Source organism: Ursus arctos, unplaced genomic scaffold, assembly GCF_023065955.2.
Source record: "Ursus arctos isolate Adak ecotype North America unplaced genomic scaffold, UrsArc2.0 scaffold_11, whole genome shotgun sequence".
Classification (NCBI taxonomy): Eukaryota; Metazoa; Chordata; class Mammalia; order Carnivora; family Ursidae; genus Ursus; species Ursus arctos.
Window position 1 is genome coordinate 58,240,858 of NW_026622775.1, and position 15,709 is coordinate 58,256,566.

The 15,709-nt window shown below is 39.8% G+C and overlaps 1 protein-coding gene across 1 annotated transcript in view; it reads left to right on the top strand.

The window, feature by feature from the left end:
• The window catches only part of GALNTL6 (polypeptide N-acetylgalactosaminyltransferase like 6), a 1,130,868-nt gene that overhangs the window by 393,681 nt on the left and 721,478 nt on the right, over nt 1-15,709 (top strand). The gene's annotated exons all lie outside the window — the stretch shown is intronic.

Sequence of the window (15,709 nt, forward strand, 5' to 3'; positions counted from 1 at the left end):
GTATTTAAAGAAGTGGAAATTCCCTTCCTCCACCAAACACTGCAGACAAATTATACTTATGCTAGGTAATCAATACCATTACAAGCAACCTGGTTTGGATATTCAAAAGCATTGGCAATTCTGACTGAAAAGATGTTTGCCCATCCACATAAGAATAGGTCTCTATATTCAGATAAAATACTTTGCATAATTTTTAGAGTGAAATTTTCCAGTGGGAAAAATATTATTGCTCATTTGACCAGTAAATCCAATTACCTACCGGGTATCCCTTTTTCTAGGTCTTAGGCACCTTAAATTCAGTGTGTCCTGAACTCAACTCATCTCTGTCCCCTACCTTCCCCCACATTCCCCACTACTTAAATTAATAAAGTATAGAAGACCTCATTGAAGGCAATCTTAAAAAGTTCACTTGTTTATTATGTATTTTTAAAAATATCACCTTTCTAGAATGTAAAGTCCTCAAGGACATGAATCTTTCTTTGCATTAATCACTGATAGGTCTCAAATGCTTATGTTGAAGCCAAGCACATAGTAGATGCTCAATTAATATTGGCTCAAGAATGCCTCCTCCTACTAGAATATAAGGTCCCCGAGGGCTACAATTTTGTCTGGCTGACAATTATATTTTCAGTGTCACAGCAGGCATTCAATAAATACCTGTGGACTGACCAGCTAAATGGTAGATTCAATAAAATTATACCAGCATTAAAATACTGCTAGTGGAAGGGGAACATGGAAAAATACCCTCTGCTCTCTATCTCTCAGCAATAAATCTGATTTACCAATGATTCATTATTTTTAAATCTGTTAGGTTGTGATACAACTGACAATAAATATTTGTTATATTTTTGATGTTTCACCATGTTACCTTTACTAAATTTTCCTGAAGATTGAACTAACTTGAAACACCAACTCAGCTGTTAAGACAGACAGGCTCAAAAACAGTGTGAAGTTTGCATATTGCAGCTGTCTTCACCATTTAGGAAAATTTCCTTCAGATAAAAATTTAAAATTATCACTATCAAGGTCATTTAAAATTGCAACAATTCTAACAGTAGAAAAGACCGCCCTGAAGGTAACGTTGAGGTTGAGGTTATCTACATTTGCACGCATATGGTTGATGCATTGATGATTTTAGTTATTATGAAAATGATAATAATGCCTGAATTCAGCATATGTTTGTACAGTGATATTTTAGGAGTTTGAAATAGATGGCTAAGCCATGCAATAGTCTAATCATTTCTTAATTATGAACTAATTCTATATCCTCAGTTGTCATTCTGGGTTTAGTGCTATTCTGATGTTTATTTTGTTGGTAGTTACATAAAAGCACCAGGTGACACATACAACTTGGAGAAAGAATTGACACTCTATTTTGGTTTCCTTGTCACTATCATACTTACCATGACAAAAGATCTTCACTTCTCTCTAATCCTCATTTCATCTTTCTGTGTTATATGTTTCCCTTTAGATATAGCACAGTGAGCTCAGATTAATAAGAAAATAGAGTCACATTTTAAGATAATATTGATTCTGGAGAACAACTGAGGATGCTATGTTTTTTCCTTGAAGAATTGATAGGGTGGAATTCTAGAGGCACCATATGATGTCCTTCTGAAGAAAAGTTCAGGGGGTCATGAAACCCAGGCTTTATACCCCCAGAAAACTGCAAGTGTATGGATTCTCCTTCACCAGGGGGCCAGGTGATTCTTGAAGGTTAATATAATATGTTTTTTTGACATGATCTTTCTTTGCTTTTAAATTTTCACAGAAAGGCTGTCCACTTCTATACTAAGTTTTCTTTTTTCTTTCTTTCTTTTTTTTTCTTTTCTTTTTTCTTTTTTTTGTTTTTTTTTAATCTTTCCCCTTAGGAATCACAAAGTGAATACTTTGAGATGAAAAAAAAATCTCAGGAAATTTGACATTTTTGTAAGATGCTGATCTCCTGAATATTTCTCCAAGGTATGCTGCTGCATGGCAATCAGGGATAAGGAGGGCTTTCCTGCTGAGTTAACATGTTTCTGTTGTGATGGAAAAAAGTAAAAATTATAGTAATTTTGAGGGTCACTAACACAACTATTCTACCTTGTGTGCTAAAACAAAAATATAGTACGTCAGCTGGATTATGGGTACTGCTGGGTTCTTACCCCTGTTTAATACCAAGGAAGCTTTTATCAAACACTTAACAGTTATTTTCTTTAACTAAAACAAACAAACAAATTACTCTTAACAGTATTGTCCTCTATTCACAGGAGAATAGTTTGCTACTGATCTCTCTGGTTGCTAACAGAAACTTCTGTTTACTGACAATTAGTTCTGGTTATAAGGTTAATGAAATTTATGAAGTAACAATGTGGGGAAGAAAATTAAAACACAATTTTTTTTCTTTCTTTCTTTTTCAGCTACCCAGACATGTGTCTGATCTAAATAAGGAGGCCGCTTCAGAAATTCTTCACAAACACTCCAAGAAATCATAAAATGAGGATCTGTGACCTTTGCCTTTGCAAACAAAATGTTTAAATCTTCCCACTGATCAAAGAATGAAAATCTCATTAAAAATAGTTTCAGAGAGATTGGAACAGGAAGCAGAAGATGTTAGTAGAACTCTCAAATTGTGTGTTCCTTGTATTACATGAATATAGTTACTTAAAATAAAATGTTGATATTACTATAACATAAGTATGATAGTATCCTTTCTTATTTCTTTGCAAATGAATTCCATACCGGAATCTGTATAATAAAAATAACCATTACTATATGACACAATTTCATTCTGCAAGTTGTGTGATCAATGTAACTTTATCATAAGGAAGAAATGATCTTATCTGGGGTGCTGAGCATCAAGCCACTCAATTGTTTTGCCTTTTTCATGCTCAAAAAAAAACAAAAAAGGGGGTGCCTGGGTTAAGCGTCTGCCTTTGGCTCAGGGCGTGGTCCCAGAGTCCTGGGATCGATCCCAATATCGGGCTCCTCTGCTGGGAACCTGCTTCTTCCTCTCCCACTCCCCCTGCTTGTGTTCCCTCTCTCGCTCGCTGTCTCTCCCTCTGTCAAATAAATAAATAAAATCTTTAAAAAGCAAAACAAAACAAAACAACAACCAAAAAAAACAAAAAAACAGAGCTCTGTTTAGTTACCATTTACCAGAACTTACTCTTTCTCTGACTTTTTCACTCTTGCCGATTTCCTCACCCGTCTTGCCTCAGTGTTTGTCTTCAGTTATAATGATCTACACAGCCGCCTCGCAGAGAGACTATATGAGTTTTATTAAAATGATACATGAAAAATCATTCTCTGCTCTCAGGAGTTGAGATACCAATACAAATACAGAGGATAGGTTTCTATGCTCAAGGTCTTGGTAATCTCAGCCAATTTCACAGCAGATAAAAGACAGTGCCATCAATTTCTAAGGCAACCGAGTGAGGTCAAGATTAAGATCATGGCATAAGTCTGGCATGGATTCAGGAATGGTAACTGTAGCCTGGATATTGGAAGACATAACCTTATACAATGTATTTTGTAAATATTTGAATTTGTTTAACATTTTAAAACTAAGATATTTTATATAGCAACTCAGATTTCCGGATTCTGTTGAAAAATTTTAAAATCTAAAAATACAGGTGGAACTCCTTAGTACAGCCTCCTTCCTGCTTCATATGTTTGAGTTCTCAACTCCCCTTCAGACTCCATTTTTACAAAATTGACAGGGAGATGAGGTTTCAGTGATTGATACCAGCTCAAGGCTTATTTTATTTTATTTTATTTCATTTAATTAGTATCTTGGAATTATGTTAACGATATCACATCTGAGAATTTATACAGAACGTAAAGAACGAGATTTCTGTCCAGTAAAAAAAATGATTTTATGTTCTGACACTAACTCATCAATATGTTTGTGAGTATATAAAAATGCAGAACTTTCTCTGTAGATTATTCTAGGCCCACTGCGTGTTCTGTAGTTGGGTTCAAACTCAGGAGGAAAGAGGATGTTAGAACAGCAAAACTAACATTTGCATAACATTTCATTGTATTACTCTTCAGTTTGAGAGGTTTTAATGATTCCCTGTGACTCAGTGTATAAAGTCGGAACTGTATGAATTTTTTTGGCTTCATCTTATCTCTCTAGTTTTATTTTCTAATATACTTGAATGACTTTATACAGTAAAGTTTGAATAAATGAATAATGAGAGAATCATAAAAATCTCCACATTTGTTTATTTTTAGTAATTCATAAGATTTAAAGGCAGACTTAGTTCATATTCTAGTTTAGCCCTTATTAGACATGTGATCTTGAAGCCTTTTAATTATGTGACCTCAACACTTCTGAACTCCAGCTCATAATCTGACTCACATAAGGATAAAATTGTAGAAGGAGAAGTGTTCCTCATCTCCCTTTCCCCAACCATACCATCCATTATACTGCTTTTTTCGTAGTGTTCTATTAGCTTAGAACATCTTCCATGTGGCTTAGAAACTTACACCCATTATAAGGTTTCACACCCATCTCTATATGCTATTAACATCTACTGTCATAGAGTTTGGCTCAGATACGTTAGTATTTGTTTAAAGGTGTATAAATTTTACCTTGCAACTGTGTTCTAATGTTTCAAGAGCAATGCAAATAACTCAAATATCCATAAAAAATAGCCTAGATGGCGAAAACAACTGGCATTTCTATGTCACTTTTGGATAAGCCAAGAGCTTTCACATGCTTTATCGGATTTACTACTTTAAAAACCTTTTAGGGTGGGCAAGGTAGATATTATTTTTATTATCCTAATTCCATATATGAATCTCACATATTTCATAACTGAGGGACATAAAGGGAATGTAGATTTCCTGCACATGGTTTCAAAATATTTTTATTTATGTCTTCTGGCCCTGGATCCAGGGTACTTCTGCTACACCACATTGTCTTCTAAGGAGCAAGTATAGTGGTAGCTTTATGGTTGATTGTAAGAATAAAAGCCCGTTGGTTGCTGATTTATAAAACCTAAGATAGGTTTTAGGATACAGACAATCTTTTCTTCATAGAGATTTACAAATGTGTCTTTTCAATGTCATCACTATCTGTATATATAACATATAAAACTACTCTAATTTAGAGGCAGGGGCAAGATATTTTATTCACCTGGATTTTGCAGACAGCCCCTGAGACATATTTTAAGATTATTCACTAGTTAAATGTAGTAGTTAGATAACCCAAGAATCTATCCATTCCTAGAGTGGCACACTTGAGTTTTTTGCCCATTCGTGCTACATTTTTGAGCCCAGAAAGTGTTTCAGTTAGCTACCTTTGGTAAACTCATTGTCTACAAGTCATGTTTTACTCTTGGAAACATTTTCTCTTGACCCGTTCTCAAGTATATTATCTTTCAGTAGGCTCCGGGATTCAGCCCTATTGCATATGGTTTCTACTTAATGGATTCAGTCTCTGCCATCCCTGGTAATTTTTACAAGTCAATTATTTGTAGTGTAGTGACACTGCAATGAATAAAAAGTCTGCAAGGTGAAAAACAAAAGATGCTCACAAATAAATGGCCGACTGAATGATGGGTCTGCAATGCATGCCTCATGAAGGTACGATACTCATTATATTTATTTTACAAGGTCAGAGATAATGGATCTGTACTACTGTAATCATAGGGAGGACACATGGTATAACCCAGGAGAGAAGCAAATTGATCTGGGTGCTGGAGACTGCTCATGTGAAAGGAAAGGTCAGAATACTGATGGGTCATTTCCTGGATGGAGCTGTCAGAACCAGGGCAGTTCTATATAAATGTACTGGGACTGATGTAGGTTTATTCACCTACCTTTCTGGCAGGTGAAAAGGATGCAGACACACTTAATCTTTATATTGGTCATCAGCCCTGGGGAAGAAAAAAAGATTCTTCAGTAGATCATGGCGCATGTTTTGTGAATAAGTCTGACATGTTTTCTTAATGTGATAATCGCATCGCTTTCCTATTCATATGGATTAGTGGTTCTCGAACTATAGCAAGCCTTAGAATCACCTGGAGAACTTGTTAAAACATAGATTTCTGTGTCTGTCTTTTCTCAAAGTTTCTGATTTAAGAGGCATGAGTTGGGACCAGGGAATTGTATTTCTAACAAGTTCCCAGGTGATGCTGACGCTGCCGGTCTGTGAGAAGCACTGATACAGATAAGAAGAGGTATTAGTGTAGCAAATCCTCAGATAGCCTTTATTAAAGCACCGTTTCAGATGATCTGCTTTAACCTGATTCCTCTGCTGTCATAAAATTTTCTCGTGATGCTAACACACCTTGCTGGAGTGCTGGTAACTGCCAAGAATGTATAAGGAACTTTATTTGAGATTTATTTTTTTATATGAAGTAATATTTGTAAATAATGTAAATGTAATCATAACATAAAGCCTATAATGGTGACTAGCAACCTCCTAGCCCATTTCCCTCTACTTGTACTTTCTGATACCCAGGGGCAACAATGTCAATATTTTATCTTTACTCTGTTATATGCATCTATATTTGTAGATAGCATGTGTGTATTACTGTTGCTTGATTTTTTTTCATTTTGTTTTTTATCTATTGTTTTCCTATTATATAAAATGTGTATTTAATGATCTTTTTCCACCCTTTCCCGCAACCTTTGGTAGAGTTACGACACCAATTTTAGTTAAACCAGTGTTTAGTTAAGAGTGTTCATACCTGAATCAAATAGTGTGCTATAATTATAATTTATTTCTTGTACATTGTTTTTTATCCCGTCTAGTCTTATTAATTGTCCCAATTTTCATATGCTTCTATTTTTATGCATGCATCATTAATTCACCCCAATCTCTTCAGAAGAACTGTAACTTTTTAAAAAGTGGGCAAAGAGTAAGTTTATCTATCTGTTTTTGGGGTTTTGTTTGTTTGCTTGGGTTTTTGCGGAGCCATTCAGGGCAGGGGGATCTCTAGGCTTGCTGCCATTCTACTCCCTTCCTTCTATGTTACAACTTTGCCATTGGCTCTCTTGTTTCTTCTGTTTTTGTTTTTGTTTTTTTCCCCTTTATCTTAGTAGGCTTCCTTTGCCCTTAGTTTTCCAAACTATTTCTTAATTATTCTATGCTTGCTACCTCATTTTCATTTTCCAAGAGCTTTTTTTTTTTAATTCTCTACATGCTGCTGCTGCTTTTTTTTTTTTTTTTTTTTTAATTTCTGTTTCTATGAAAGAGCTTTTTTTTAAAGCTCTTTGAGGGAATTGAATTTAGATTTTCGGGGCAGGGAAGAATTTTTCTGAGCCTTACATTTTCTCTGTTTCCTTCAAATTTATTATATATTTTTTTTATTTTTGGCCTTTGAATTTTATGTTAAAAGGTCTCCCAAATATTTGGTAATCCTTGGCTACCTGTTCATACTTATAGGTGAAGCAGTGGCAATACTACTACAAAGTTTTATGGGTTGAGGAGGACTTTCCCATGTAACACCTGGGTATATACCTAGAAGCAGTACCCCACCTCTTTCAACTCAATTCTCCAGATAGCATCTGTCTCTTGCTTAAGGGGTGCAAGGGGATGGCAGCTTTCTGGGAGTCAAGTAGGGGCAGATAGCTTTGGTCAACAATGTTTGGTATATAAACTTACATGGAACCTTGAGTTTCACTATAGCTTGGCACCCTTGTTTTCAGTGGTTTCTAATAGCCTGGAAACATCTTCTCTCATTCAAAATCCACCACTCTGTGGGTGGGGAGCACAGTGGGTGGGCCTCAGAAATCACTTTGGAATTGATAAGAGAACCCAGGAGAATCGAATTGCCTTGTATAAAAATGCCAGTCATTTTGTTTTGAACTTTAACTTCACCCTCAGAGATACCTGATGCCTCTGATCTTAAATATTTTCAAAATTCAGTGGCATTAAAAGTGTTCCCTCTCCATAATCTCAGCCATTTACAAAAACTTTATGTCAATTTAACTATCTGCTTTCTTGATTCATCTGGTACTTTATTGTCATTTTCATAGAATGTCTAGAGAAAGCGAAGATTAACTCTTTTGTTCAATCTGCTTCGTATTGCCAGTTGCTAAGAATTCTCTACATCAAGTGAATCAAAATAAGGGAAATAGAACGTGCCTGGTAATGTTGGAGGAGGTCGTGGAAAGGACATGACCGCTGGTTGACCCCCAAGCAGGATGTTGCAATTAGAGGATCTTCACCCCTCCCTTGTCCTTCTACCAACTTTCCCACACTGTTTAAAGGGCATAGCCATAAGAGAGGAACGTGTTGTTTAGATCGTTTGGACTGAATATATCCTGACCTGAATCTAGTTAATGCATCCATAAAGACTTTAAAGATTTGGTGGCTGGGTACAGAGATCTGTTCGTCTTGCGGAGCCCAAGGTGAGCCTCGTATGTAAGTTCCATGCTTCTTAAACGCACTATGCAGTGCATTGGATTGGCCTGCCTCTTTCTTCAGTCTCTTCCTACCCTCTACGTACGGGGCCAGTTTGTGAACCAACAACCGGCAAGCCAGCTAGGAGACAAAAGAAACGGTCTTTGGGAAGGATGCATCTGTGGGAAAATGACGAGGTGGCTGTCCACCAGGAGGCGTGTCCTGTGTATTAGACGCTGTGGACCAACACGTGAGCATGGGGACACCTGAAAATGCTGGCTGGTTTGATGCGATTGGATGAGAAACTCTATATAGAGCACTGTGACGGAAGAGTGGCAGGTGCAGTGGGCTGGCCTCTGCCGTGGGCAGTTCAGTGGCCAGTGATGCCCAACTCTCAGGATTTCTTTTCCTTTAATGTCCCTGGTTCTTGGTCATGCGCTTTGAAAAATGAGGGGTGGACCAGAGTAAGAGTGGTAGGCAGCAAAGCGAAGTTTATTGAGCAATAGTACAAAGCTCCCAAGGTGGCGGGGGGACCTGGGAGGGTTGCCTTGGACTTTCTGAGTTTAGGGGTCTTTATAAGCTCTTTTGTGGAACTAGCTTTAGCAACCAGGGTGTGCTGAGTCATGCCAATCAAGGTTTTGATCACACATCTGTCTACCTATGAGATTAATGTTTACGCCTGATGGTCCTTTTGGGCTGGCATGTGGGGGCTTCTGTCTTAACTGCTCCAGCCCACAATAGTGATAAACGCTTTGTGGTTGTTTCATTTTAGGATGTTTGCAGAAGTCATTTCTGCAAAGAGAATGCTAGTGTGCTCCTGTCTAAGCTGCAAAACAGGATGTTAGCGCTGTTTTGTCATAGCTGTCCTGACTTCATATTTTTTGTTGGGGGACCCTGGCTCTGTCTACTTATCTGTCCAACTAACTCCTAACACAACTAGAGTTAGGGAGTTGGAAGAAGAGCTAAGGTTAGAGAAGGACTTGCAGTGTCCACTACTCTCCTAGCTTTGGGGCTGGCAGGCAAGGTGGGATAGCAGGATAAAATGTTGGAAAACTTAGTGTGCCATTTTGCAGAGGCAAGAGGGTCTAAGCCCCCGTGGATTGAAGTCCAAGTACTTGTGACAAAGCCTGATTGGGATGCTAAGAGGTGGAATCCCTTGGAAGGGGAGGAGGGCGAAGAGGAGGATGTTGTATGATTGACAGTAAAACAGACGAAATGCCCCATGGGTCTGACCCCTCAGCCAAAGGAAAGCAAAGGCACAGCAATAGCAACCCCAGCCAGTAGGGCCACCCCCAATTCAGGAAATGTTCATGATGAGAAAGTATATTCCCACTGAGCTTACTGATACAGTTGCCAAATTCTAGCAAAAGGCCAGAGAAAGCATCCACACATGGTTAGTGTGGCTATGGGGGAGCCATAGCATTTCTCTGACCAGGCAGGAGGCAGAGAAAATATGCAACTCTGGCAGTGTCTTCATGGTGCTCTCAGGGGAGTACCACAGCGAGCTCTCAGGGGAGCTCTCACTCCTTTATATGTTGGATTTTCTAGACTGCAAGGAGGCTTTTTCCAAGGAGAGGATCTCCATGGGCAAGTGAGATCCTGGCATGGGAATCTATGGAGGATGTACAGCAAACATTTAGGGAGTTGGAAATGGGATAGGCCATCAATGCCCCTTTTTAAAGGCCCCAATCAGGCCACATTCACACATTCACTGCAGGAATGAAAGCAAAGATTCTCCAGTCCACTCCCAGCACTTGGTGTGGGACACTGATATCCATGCTGATCTAAAGCCTGAAACAAGACATTTCTAATATTGGGTAATCCATTGCTGATAGGGGGAAACTGGCAAATCCCAGGAATGGGTACTTATCTGTGAGAAAGACCTGAGACAGAGAGGGAACTTGAAAACCTGAAAGGCTATCCCAATCAACTAGCTATAAAAGGTTTGATGAAAATAACCTAGAAACAAATGTGGTTTGACCTCATTGCTGCTGGAACCTCCACCTGAAAATATAGAACAGCAGCTCAGCACTGTTGGCCAGCCTGTGGAAAGCTTTAAAACATGAACAACAGTTTAGATCTGTTCCCCTGCCTCTACTACCTCTGATGTCCCACCAGCTCCAGCAGAGGCCTCAGGGATACAGTCCTATTTGGAGTGGTGGCCACCATGCCCCAAGTATAAGATGCAGGCCAAGAGTGCCTCCAGGTAAGTGCTGTTGGAGGCCATCAAAACCCTCCTGTTGAGCTCACTATTCATGGGTGCCCCAGAAATGAAAGGTGCTGGGTCTGGTTGATATTGGAGATAAATATTCTCTAATACGTCGTAACCCTCGGATGTCTTCTAGACCCCTCAGTGCCAACAATGGTTATGGAAGGCAAATGGTTGTGGTCAGGAAGATCCCTTTGACACTGCAAATTGGGCATTCTCCACCCCTCACCCACCCCACCCCCCGCCCCAAGAGTATGAAATTTTTCTCTCTCCTATACCAGAAAACATATTGAGTACTGATATCTTAAAAGGTCAAACTCTGCAAAAATGTTTTGGGTGAATTCGACCTCTGGGTTAGAGCAATCAAACTAGCGCTAAGGGGTAACACCAACTTGGAACCAGTAAGTCTCCCACTCCCTATGAAAATTGGTAACTGCCAAATAATATAAATTACCTGGGGGCATAAGTAAATAGGAAAAACTATCCAAGCACTGTACCAAGTAGGTATTATATGCCCTCCCATAGTGCTTTCAACAGCCCGATATGGCTAGTAAATAAGCCAAATGGCTTATGGCTGATGACCAGGGACTACTGACAATTGAATAAGGTAGTGCTCCCAATCCACGTGGCTTTGCCCAACATTGCTACCGTCTTAGATACCTTGGCTCCAGGCCTAAGAGTATATCATACAGTACTGGACTCTACAAGGGTTTTTGTTTTTTTGGTTTTGGGTTTTTTGGGTTTTTTTCCTCAGTATATTCCTGACTGCTGAGTCACAAGATCAATCTGCCTTCATGTGGGAGGGGCAAAAAAGGACTTTTCAAGTGCTTCCTCAAGGCTACCTACACGACCCTGCAATATATCATGGGATGGCAGCCCAAGATCTGCTCCCGTTCTTCTTTCCCACATCAGCGAAATGGGCTCATTACATTGATGATATAATGTTAACAAGTAAGGACTTACCTCTGCAGCAGGATACTCTGCAGATTTTGCTGGAACATCTGCAAGGGAGAAAATGAGCAGTGAACCCACAGAAAATTCAAGGGCCCAGACACCACCATAAAGTTTCTGAGAATCATCTGGTTGGATAAGATGTGGGTTGTCCCAGAAGCTGTGATTGAAAAGCCTACCTGACCCCTAAGAACATGAGACAGGTACAAGCTTTTGTAGGGATTTGAGGGTTTTGAAGGGCATTTATTCCCCAGCTCGCAGTGTCTCCGTCACTTATACTGCCAGGTAAATGAAGGGCGTGTGTGGGACTGGGCATCAGAGCAGCAAGCCCCCTTTGAGAAAGCAAAACTACTAGTGAAGCTCCTTAAAGCTCTGAGCATCTCTCAAGCAGAGCTACCATTTGAGTTAGATGTATCTGTGACTCTAGAAGGTATGACTTGGGCACTGTTGCAGAGACAACAGAAGAGGAGAGTACCCTAGGATTTTGGACCCAGGAAGGGAGCAGAAACCTGATACACCCCCACAGATCCATAGTTCGGAGCAGCATTCCCCCAGATAGAGCCTCTCACAAAAAAAGGCGCACTGTGTTAAGAACTTCCCTTCCTATCAAGGGATGGGTTGAGAATATGTTTCATTGACCCACTTCCGCCTTGGCTCAAATGCCCACTTCGATTAGGCAGCATGCTGTTTAGAGCAGAGGAGCACCAGGTCCACCAGCCCACTGTCTCTAGGAAGGCAGGTGCTTCTAGGCACTGCAGAAGATGTAGGTCTTCCAAATGCCCCTGCCCCTGTTCCTGTGTTGGCTAGGCTGTCCTGTAGAGAAGCAGCAGGGGAAATTCCCAGTGATTGATCTTCTCAGGGCTCTCTATCCAGAGACAGCTTTTGCTATTCAGCCCAACACTGACACCATCTGGACGGAAGCAGGAACGAACCACAGCAGCCAGTAGGCTAAACTAATAACGGTTTGGCTGGTGATCACTTGGCCTTCAACTCTTTGCACTGACAGTTGGGTTGTTCTAAAGGGATTAACCCTTTAGCTTGGACAATGGGAACCTGAGGGCTGAATGATCATGAATAAGCCCTTGTGGGGTCAGGATGTGAGGAAACACATGTGGGTTTACCTGCGATAGCCTGAGGCAAACCTGTCTTCTAAGTCTAGATTCCTAAAGGCACCGACACCCCCTGGCAATCAGGAAGCTGATGCTCGGGATTAGGTATAAGCCATAAACTGACCCTTGAGTAGATATAGCAGATTGGTTTTATAGAAAGAGCAACCACCATGGTGCCTGGGTGGGATGGTGTATTGTCAAAGATGACACATTGGCCTTGAAATACATGGACTTGTTTAATACAGTAACAGCATGTTCTGTGTGTTCTAAACAATGCCGAAGGCAACTGTCAAAGGAGTCTGAGGCAGACTTCCCGAACAGCAGCATTCCCAAACAGTGAGATATTAGCAAATTTTGGCCCCCTCCCTCCTAGGGGGCTTCTAAACATACCTTTGTTTGTGTGGACACTGCCTCTGGCTTAACCCTAGCTTCCCTCTGTCTCTGTGCAAACCAGGCTGACACCCTTAGAGGATTAGAGAAGCTGGGTATCATGTATGGATACCCTCGTTGAGTAGATGGTGATTGGGGGGTTGCATTTCAAAGGTTGTGATGTGCAAGACTGGGGAAAAGAACATGGCATTGAATAAAGATTTCATCTTCTCTCTAACCCCAAAACAGCAGGGTTGGTAGAAAGGAAAAAAATGAAATATCAAAGCAGCAGTTTAGATTACTAGCAGGCAATACCTCTTTGGCCAGGTGGACCAAAGTACTGTCGAGGCTTTAGTACATTTTTATGGTCAACCAGTAGGCTCTATTGCCCCATATACCAGACTGGGGACCCCTGCCAAGGCACCAAGTACTATAAAGGTATGGAAGTTGTGGGATCAATAGGCTGTGCTGCTGAGAACGCCAAGTCCCATCATACCTAGGAAAGGAATTATCTATTGGAATTTGCAATGAGATGTCCTACTGGGATGGGTGAGTTACTTAGCACACCCGGGTGAGGGTTGGAACTACTCATTCTCCACTGGTATCTCATTGTCTTGCTGCAAGCTAGACCTATTGGAAAGCAGTATGCCTGGAATAGGATAGGCACCATCACAAGAGGGAAGAGGGTGAGGGTTCTGGTCTGGCATATCCCACTCCCCAGTCCATCTCTTCATGCCTGACAGTGCTGCCTCCCCCAGCCAACATGTCAACCAGGTCAAGTTTCTAAAGCTGTCAATTTCTCTTTCTTTAAGACCAGGTAGGCACGTTCTGTTTTCCAATAGAATAGTCCTTTGACTACCATCTTTGTTTCCTCCACTGGGCTGAAGGGCATTGTAGCACACATAGAAATCCTCATTAAATTCACCCAGCAAGCCTTAAAGAATAGCCAGCAAAGTCTGTCTTTACTGAATACTGAAATGTCTCAAATGAGAAAAGCTGTCCTCTAAACTAGTATGGCCTTGGACACTCTTACTGCCCTGCAAGGAAGAGCCTGTGCCATTATCCAAACAGAATGTTGTGTGTTCACACCTGATGAGTCTGTTAATGTATCATTTTTATTAAATCACATGAGGATACAAGTAAACATCCTGAGCAATCTAACCCCAAGCCTAGAGGACTTAGTAAATCAATGGTTGTGATCGTGGGGCTCTTGGTGGAGAAAAAAAAAAAAAAGTTACTTATTTTAGGAATCATTATCTTAACTTGTATTTTTACTTGTATGTGCCTATATTGTTGCTGTGACCTCTGCCTCAGATGCAGCCAGATAGCAACCAAATGAACCGCTTCCATGCTAATAAAACCCTTGCTGACTTCATAGGGTGCATTGCAGAAGAGGGGGAATGTGTTAGATTGTAAGAGCTGGTCAAGATGGGTGAAGTGTTGGAAGAGATCATTATGAGGACATACATGACTACAGCTGACAGGAGAATGGGACCTGGGCAATCAGAGGCTCCTCACCCCTCCCCTGTCCTTGGAACGTACACTCCACCTACCATTCCTGCACTAGCTGTTTAAAACAACAGCTGGAGAGAGGAAGGTGTTGTTGAGACTATTGGACTGCTTATGTGACTGAACCCAATTAAGGTCTCTATATAAACTTTTAAGATTCTGGTGGGCCTGTGCAAGGATCTACTTGTCTAGTGGTGCCCAAGACAAGCTTCATAGTAAGTTCCCTTGCTTATTACACCTGTCACCTACCATACTGGAGTGGCCTGCCTCTTTCCTTGGGCTCTCCCTGCCCTCCATTTTTGGGGGGCCTGTTTGTGAACCAATAGGTAACCAGAGAGAGTTTTGTATATTTGGAGTTTACACAAGAATATCTTCATGCTTAATGTCAAAATTTATTTTGAAATTATCTATTTTAATCTGAAAGTGGTGTTTATAAATTGGTATTACCTGAATCAGTATAAGGGATTTTCATTGTTGCTCAGTATTTATTGTTGCAAATGCAAGTTTGAGACAACGCATGAGTTTTGCATTTTAAAGCTATTTGATTATTTAAAACTTCTGATTGCCAGCTGAGTTTTGGTAAAATTTCTAATTATGTGATCAATATCAATTAGAAAAGACACATGACATGTTTTTTAATGTTTGCTATTATAAGCCCAAATTTCTTTCCAAAATTATTTTTCCATTTTTCTTCTATTTTTACTATATTCTTTTCTGTTAACTCTCCATAACTTTTCTTTCTTGTCATCCTCCTTCTAAAATTTATTCTTGTTATCCTTAATATTTTACATAAACCCTTCATCATCCTTATATGTTTATTCTTCTATTGTTTTCATTTTCCTGAAATCACCACTCTTGTAATAACTCCCTTTAAATATCTAGATAACAGTCACCTGATTTGGCAAATCTTTCTTCTGATTTTAAGTACTTTTTTTTTTTAATGTCAAGCTCCATTTTCATCCTTTCAAACAAGTGGATCCTTTATAACCTACAAAGATGGACTGAGATAGATAATTTTTCATAAGCACAATAGTCATACTGTTTCAAACTAAGAAATAAGACATTTTATTTGCCTTGGAAAGCCTCTTAGCGTACAATTTCCTCACTGAAATGATTCATCTTTTGTTTTATCTAAATTGAAACTTTACATTTTTTTCTCTTCATTCTGTAGATATATTATTTCAAAAAGTAAACCAAATAAAAGAAAAATGGTATGTG